This window comes from Sciurus vulgaris (genome assembly GCF_902686455.1).
Source record: "Sciurus vulgaris genome assembly, chromosome: 5".
NCBI lineage: Eukaryota > Metazoa > Chordata > Mammalia > Rodentia > Sciuridae > Sciurus > Sciurus vulgaris.
In genome coordinates, this window is record NC_136465.1 from 74,899,175 (window position 1) to 74,907,779 (window position 8,605).

General features: G+C 38.4%; 1 pseudogene across 1 annotated transcript; it reads left to right on the forward strand.

Moving 5' to 3' along the window:
• Positions 1–293: 293 nt before the first annotated feature.
• LOC306661052 (protein tyrosine phosphatase domain-containing protein 1-like) lies at positions 294–1,721 on the forward strand (annotated as a pseudogene). Its single transcript has one exon. The product of its transcript is annotated as a protein tyrosine phosphatase domain-containing protein 1-like (transcript).
• Positions 1,722–8,605: the final 6,884 nt, after the last annotated feature.

Consider the following 8,605-nt stretch of genomic DNA (forward strand, 5'->3'; position numbering starts at 1 on the left):
AAGAACTGGTGAGTATAGAGGGTCATTCCAAGACATGTATAAAACACAGATTTGTAGGTGTGTGGCCCACCAAGGAGGACATTGTCTATGTGCTGGGCTGGACCCCACTGCCCACTCTGCACAATAGGGAGCACAGGGGCTCTGCAAGGCCTGTGAGGTCTGGTGGCTGTGCACTGTCCTAGGTTGCCCTCAGTACAGCCCTGTCCATCTGCCTGAGCCTCTGAGTCCTGGATGACTAGTGAGACTGCAGGCTCAAATTGGCTCCAGATCCTGACGGCAAAGTGCTGACTAGCATGGCCGCAGGAGTCTTGCCTAAAAAGAACAACCATATTCCATGTTGGTGAATAATAGTGGTAAGCTGAAAACACAAAAGGAAATTCAGAACTTCCAACAACAAAGTACAAAAAAGTGGGAGAGCATTTATGGTATGTCATCCCTGAACACATGGAGTGCTCCGTGGTGTGTAGTGGTAATGCATGCAAGAGTGGAAGGTCAGTCTTCAGTAGTGAGCAAGAGCAAGCCATTAAGGGTGTTTGTTCATCTTCGGTCACTGACAGTATCCTGGCCATTGCTCGCCCATTATCTGAACTCCCCAAGAAGTACCACATCATTGAGCAGTTCCTGAGTCATGGTCTAATAACAATACTCAACCTGCAGTGCCATTCTAGCTGTGGGAATGCTCTGGAACAAGAAAGTGGTTTCATGTACCTTCCTGAAGCATTCTTGGAGGTTGGCATTTATTTCTACAATTTTGGATGGAAGGATTATGGTGTATCATCTCTTACCACCATCTTAGATATGGTGAAAGTGATGATATTTGCCTTACAGGAAGGAAAAGCAGCTATTCATTTTCATGTAGGGTTTATCTGGACAAGTGTTTTAATAGAATGTTATTTAGTTTTTGCAACAAGAATGACTTCTAGCCTAGCAATTATATTTGAGTGGGCCAAGTGACCCAATTCCACACGAATCAGAGGGCAACTGCTATGTGTATGGAAATTTACTGTTTCTGAATCCTCTCTGTAGTATTTTCTCTTGCTGTGATCCCAAAGCACAAGGACATAATTTGCCCAGTACCTAATTCACCAGTGTCATCTGCTTCATGATTATGAGGCATGGCTTCTGAAACATGCCAAAACTTGTCCATCTGGTCTGCAAATTGCTGCTGGACTTGGCTGAAAAGAGGCCAGTGGTGACGAAGGACACGTTGAAAGGAGCTGGACTCTCTGATGAAATCAAAAAGTCCATTTCTGAGGCGGTCACAGTGCAGCTGGGTAAAGAGTTATTGAGGCACAACAGTGATGCCTCAGACCCATTTCACCCTACTGCAGTGGTGGCAGAGTTTTAGAATCAGGATGTGATTTTTTTTTTCAGTGAGCAAGTGTTTGACCCCCTTTGGAAGAGGCATAATGTCAAGTGACTTATCTGAAGAGGCAATTCAGCTACGATGACTCAGATTTAAAGAGGGTCGAAGATATCCTGGATCTTGGAGAGACTCCATGGACTGAGTCTGCCCAGAACCTGCTGGGTCACAACCTCCAGCAATAGATACCTATGAGACATGCTTACATCTCACCATCTCCAGGTCTACAGTGGCAGAAGGAGGCATTTGTTCACACACATTTTCTTTCTGGAGTCACTCTAAGTGTGGTTTGGAAAGACCCAAGGATAATGAATCACCACTTTTCTGTAGGAGAGACATTCTAAAGGAAGTACAATGAAGTAGAACATTCTCTGTGGATATTTCTGGTTCATGCAATACTGGGGAATCAGTTATACTCAACTTTGCAGATGTGCATAAGTATCTAAACTCTTCTCATCAGTAAGTGGCCAAATGAAACACACAGTAGTTGGGGCCCAGGCTCTGTGGAGGAGGAGGGCAGGATTTGCTGCAGCCCTCCAGACTTTGGCTTCAGTCCCAAGACACAGTTCTTGGGTAGATGTGAAACGCAGAACAGCAGAGGTCTATCTGAAGCAGTGCCACGTGCTGACTTGCCATCTGAATTGACTGTTGAAGCAAAGAGAATATTGGCAACCAAGGCCTGTCAACTTTAAATGAGTTTGTAGAAAAGGAGGAAGTGAAAAGGAAGGTAGAAATGTGGCAGAAAGAACTAAATTCCTGAGATGGAGGTTGGGAAAGAATATATGGTGAGAGAGATCTTTTCATCCTGTGTGGTTTGGTGTGGTCTTGGTTGGACAACTAATGGGCCTACAATCACCAAAGAGGATGTGGACACATTGGTTGACAGACAAGTGGGTGCCACTGAAGTCCTGTTCTTATTAGAGAAGGGATAGCACCAGACTATCCTTTGATTGTGGCATTGCTTAGTGAATCTGCAGACAATGCCCACAGAGGTGGAGGAAGCGTGCCTTGCCCACACCAGTAAGACTTTCACTAAGATTAATTTTAATTCTGAAAATGAACCAGTAGTTTACAACACCCTGAAGAAAATATTTAAGCAGATTTTGGGGGAAAGAAAAAAAAAAAGAAAAATGGCAAAACAAAGACCTAAACCAGGCCTCTTGTGAAGCTGAGTTTCTCCGCATGATATTTCAGACTTAAATATCAGGATAACATTTCTGTCCATAAGTGAATAAGCTGAAGTTTGTGGAGCTACTTTTTCTCAAAGCACTTTATTTTGAAAGTTATTGGCTTGTAATGAGAATGATCATTCTTGTTTGGAGGAATTATGTATTTTAAAATATCCTTGAGTTACATGTCTTCAAAAATTGCCATAGATTTGGTGGCACTTTCTTTTATTTATCCAAATGAATTAATATTTTTGTATTAACATTTTAATTATATGTGTTTACATTAATTCTTTTTGATATTTTCAAGAAAAGTAATTCTTTCCAAAACAATTATTTTCCTGATAGAACTTTCCCTGGGAATTTTACCAAACAGATAATTTAGGAGTAAAACCTTACTATGCATATGGACACAAGACCTAAGAAAGTCACCAAGTGTCTTAAACTGTTTTATATTTGTTACTAAGAGGGGTGAGAGGGGTGGGGGGAAGGGAAAAAAATAACAGAATGAATCAAACAACATTACTCTATGTAAATTTATGATTACACAAATGGTATGCCTTTACGCCATGTACAGAGAAACAACATGTATCCCATTTGTTTACAATAAAATAAAAAAATAAAAAAAGAAGGCTATTGATACATTTTAAAGGACTTTTTAAAATGTTTGAAATTTCTTCGCTTTTCTTTTTATAAATGTGACAAAGAGTTTCAGAGTGCATTATTTTTCAGAATGATTTAGTTTTACTTTAGTGGATGGACTGTGAAGTGACCAAGATTTTTACTTGTAGAAAGCAGGCTTGCCCTTTGCAGGCTTCCAGATGACTTTTCTAGCATTGTCTCTCACAAGAGGCAAGAGTAATTCTTAACACACCAGGCCTTATCCCCTCTGCTGAGTTGCTGCTGAGCTAAATCACATCTTATAGAGGAAGTGGGATCAGAAGTGGGTAGTGTGGGAAGTTGCTAAGGAGGAGCACTTGCCTTAGTCCTTCCAGGGACCTCACAGATACTACAGTCATGCAGGGGCTGTGCTCTCTGCCAACCCTGCTCTTTTCAGGTGCCACAGCCATTCTGCAAAGCCAACTCAGTCAGAATCAGTCAGGCCTGGGCCAGCCTGCTTGTGCTAACACCCCATCCACACAGATGATGACCTGGAATGGGCCCCACACTCCCAAATCTGCAGTTCCACTGGCCACCTGTTTCAGGCCTCTGTCTTTGGCTGACTTTTTGCCAATTGTAATTAGAGAATTACAGATTTTAGATTGAATTGGACCCCAGGTTGCATTCACGCTAACTGGCTTCAGATAAGAAAGGGTGACTACCTAAACTCTTTTCTTGTAGGTCAAACTATGAATCAGCAATTGAAAGCATAACTTTTATTTAAATTAAATTAATATGTATGAGTAGCAAAGGGCAAGTCACAGAAAGGATACCAGCTTCTTTAATAAAAGTGATATTAATCAGACCAATTTCAAACTAAGAAGGTACTACTTAGTTTTCAAGATGGAATTTCAGGAAAAGCAAAACTAACAAAACAAATGAAATTTCTGCAACTCCTTCATATCTGAATTGTGGGTCTAACACCTCAGAAAATATTTGAGTCATTATCAGTCTGACTAATCTAATAGCAAAGGATAACTACAGGGTTCTTCCACATTGTTTAAAGTTTCTTAGGAAATCAAATCCAACGGCCATTGACAAATTGGCTAGCCCACTCCTGAAATGCCTCATTTTTTGAGTGCCTACCCATAGGAAAGAAGGAGAGGAAACAATAGCATTGTATCTAAAGATACATTATAAAGAATTTTACAAAAAAAATTGCTTATCCTGTCTTCCATCAACCTCAAGTGGACAGGTGACACCACAGCTCTTTTTATCAGTTCTTTCTCTCTCTTTTTTTCTTTGACCAAAAACCCCAAGCATTTCATTGTATGTCTGAAATACTTGTACCAAATTATAGAATAATCATGTTTTAACAATATCACTGCACATCTGAAAATCCAGGCACATTAGCTTGAAAGGAGATATGATCAGGCTATATATAAGTGTTGTTCTTATTTGAATAAAAGTGAAAAGATAAACCCCAAAACAAAACAAAGTACAGATTTGCAGACAAGTCTGATGTGTTTAGAGAATAGTTTGTTATTGCAGACAGTTACTATGGCTCTTTCCTAAAATGACTGTAGATGTATATCTAATGAGGTCCACAATGAAGGTAGGTCTCCAAATGTGGAGACTTCATAGTCTAAATTAAGGTCTTGGAACTTTCTAATATAGCTAAATATATTCCAATTCTGAATTACAGACGTGCATGGGAAGTAGTTGAAAAAATTACTGCACATATGGTTCATGAATTTTAGAATTTTAAAAATAATTATATATATATATAGTTGGTAGGAAAATGCATTTTATTTTTAAATAAAATATTTAATTATAAAAGTAAAGAAAGCCAGACTTGGGAAGTCAAAGGTCAAATGCTTTCTCTGGTATGGTGAATCTAGAGACAAATAAGAAAATTTTAAATGGAGGGAATCCATGAAATAGAAGAGAGTTCAATGGAGTATAGGAAGAGAATTGGGGGTGGGGGAGGCACATGAAAAGTAAGGAACTGTGTAGGGGTGCCAGACTAGCTCGCGCACAGGTAATGGCCACGAAGTCAAGACCCCAGACACCGGGAGTTGGGTGGATGCAGGCTTGTGGCAAGCAGCCTGCAAACTCATTTATTGCAGGAACAGGTATACATTTTATAAGTTTCTTGCCCAAACACAATGTGCCATGGGGGATCAGACCACCACGTTCCTATACAGGTTCCCTTGGTAACACTAGGTCAACGTGGGGCAGTTGTTTACATTCCTAGGTGGTCAGAAAGGAATGCCTCTCTCTGCAAGTTTACACACTTGAGACATTAACTGCTGCGAGCAAAGAACTAGGATTTCTCCCAAAAGAACTGCAGGATGAAATTGATCAAATTATGCTATGTACACATATGAATATACCAGAGTGAATTCAACCTTTATATGTACCTGTAAAGTAACAAACAAAAAGCAATAAAATATAAGGGAGAACAGTAAAGTACTGGCAGGGGAGCAGGAGAGGGGAGGAGAGGAGGGAAAGTAGAAGTACTAGGGATGGCAATAGAGCAAATTATATTAAATGCAAGTATGAATATGTCAAATGAATCACATATTATGTATAACTATAATGCATTAGTAAAAGCAGAAGTGGCAGCGTGCTTGCCTAGCATGTGTGAGGTACTGGATTTGATCCTTATCACCATATAAAAAATAAGTAAAATAAGGCATTGCTGTCCATCTACAACTACAAAAACATCAAACAAATAAAAAGATGAAAAAACTCATAAAGGAAAAGGAAGGAATCACAAAAAAGAGTAAAGAAAACTTGGTTTAAAATTATTCAGGGAGAATGCAGATATGAAAACATTCATTTGTTTGCATGTAAATAGCCAAATTTGAGAAACTGTGCCACGGATAATAAGAATCGGTAGCATAGAAAATTGCAGTGTTTGTCTTGCCTACTTAGTCCTTTTCAACTCAAATACACATGTGAGGATGGCCTAGGATGGGAGGTATTCACAGTAAATACAGCCACTAAGAAAACTTTTGCAATCTAGAGGTTAGAATTATTGGGTGTTTAAACAAAGAGAGTCAAAGAAAGGAGTAGAGAACAACAAAAAATGATAGAAAACAGTAGATTAATGAGTAATAGTACAATTTTATGGAGAAATATGAGATTTAGACTGTGAAATAACAAGAAAGGAGAAGAAGCCACTGGAGTAAAAGACTAATAGGGAGTAGTAAAATTTAGTTATGATATTCCTTTAAAAATCAGGCAATATTAGAAGAAATATAACCATTTACCATCCATATGATCCACCCCAATCACTAAATCTGGTTTGAGTCAAGCTTGTGTGGGAAATTTTTGAATATGAAGATAGGGGTTTCTAAGTTAATTTTTGTCAGACTAAGATCTTACTTCAGGACTGCATTTCAGTTCTATGCTGTTCAAGAGAAGAAATAGCACTGTTCAATACAAGAAGCAAGTGAGCAGTGTGTGGGAGATCCATTCAGTTTGAGCACTGACTTTTCAGAGGTTGCTGGGGGTGAATGAGAACAGCATTGGTATTTGGGCTCAGAGTATTTATGTGAATAAGGGATACAAGTAGAAACTTTGCTAGTAATGAAGACAGAACTCTTTTTCATCAGAAAAAAGATATCATAAAGAGTTGTCTGCAGACTTTGTTGCTCAAAAGAAAAGAAAAGAAGAAGCACTACATGGGGATAGGCTCAATATCATCATAGTCAGGTTCTTCTTGTCTCAGGACCAATGAGGACGCTATCTCTTCCATGTTAGAACTGTCAGGTTCTCTGGGAGGACTGAAAGAGAGATGCCTGAAAGAGTAAGAGAATTCTGGTTTCAGTGGTGACACAAATGACACTCTACTAGTCCTTTCTACAAGAATGAAAAGACTAGTAGAGTGGCTCCAAAGTATCTATGGGGAAACAGAACTTTTCTGGAAGGATTAGTATCACATTGATTCTGTCCTGTGCAATTGTCTTGATTTCCACAATGAGAAGGAGTGTGGGTCAATAATGGTAAGGTGTGGGAAAGAGATGTGAGTGCTCTCTTCAACACCAGGCTGGTCTGATTTCTTAAGCACTCTGGGCAGAAGATGACCTCTTCAATCCTTAGTACTTCAATAACAGACCACACTTGACCTCACAGCATTCATGACAACAATATGGGTCGTTTGGCAGTTGCCAAAGTGGGGGAAGCTCAACTAAATTCCACAGTTTCCTTTTGCCCATGCACAAGTGGAAAGCCCATTCCTAAAATATGACACCATAGGTTATTTGAAAAAGTAAGAGAAAATATTTCTTCTAGCATGGAAATTTCAATATCTCTAATTAGACTATTGTACATTATGCATTAAAGAGGGAAATGTCAATGAAATGCATTGGTTACATGCTTCCTTCAAAATAAATTTTTACGGATTGCAGGTTGTTTTACCATATGCAAATTAATAAATGTAATCTACCACATAAATAGAATTAAGAATAAAAGTTACATATTCATAATACTAGTTGCATGAAAAATTTCATCAACAAAATTTGGCATCCATACATGGTAAAATCTCTGAAGACTCTAGGCATAGAAGGAAAATTATCTCAATCTATGAAGGCTATCCATGACAAACCCAAGGTCACCTCATAATGAATGGTGAGAAAATAAAAGCATTTCCTCTAAAATCTAAAGCAGGGCAAGGATCATACCCTCACCTCTCCTATTCTACATAGTTCTGTAATTTTAGCCAAATCAGTTAGACAAGAGAAGGAAATTAAGCGGATACAAAGAGAAGAAGTCAAATTATCTCCACTTGTGGATACTTTGATTCTATATATATAGAACTCTTCACCAGAAGACTTTTAGGGCTGATAAACAAATACAGCAAAGTAGCAGGATATAGTATTAAGATACAAAAATGAATAGTTTTGCTATATACCATAATAAACCCTACCAAAAAATCAAGAAAAATATTCCATTGAAAATAGACTAAAACAAAACAAAAACAAAAACATGGAAATAAACTTTAACTAAGAAGGTGAAAGACCTCTAAAATGAAAACTATAGTCACTGAAGAAAAAATTTTAAAGCCTGTAGAAGATGGAAAGGCTTCCCTTTTTCTTCAATAAGCAGATTAATCTGTTAAAGTGGTTACACAACCAAAAGTAGTCCCAATCAAAATATCCATGTCTTTCTTCATAGAACTAGGAAAATCAGTCCTAAAATTCATATGGAATAATAAAAGATCCAGAATAGCAAAGCAAGAAGCAAGAAGAACAAGGCCGGAACCATCACACAATTCCATGCACAAATATGCAGCAGAGCTCTTAAAGAGTTTCTTCTTCCAACAAGAGCAAAGTAGAAGACTTTTGTCTACTTCAGATTGTATCTTTGGAAATGGGCAGAAACTTAAAAAATATTTTATCCCACAGTCATTGCTTGGCCAATCTTTAATTCCCTGAGGTGTCTTGTGTACAAGGTGGCCCCACAAATG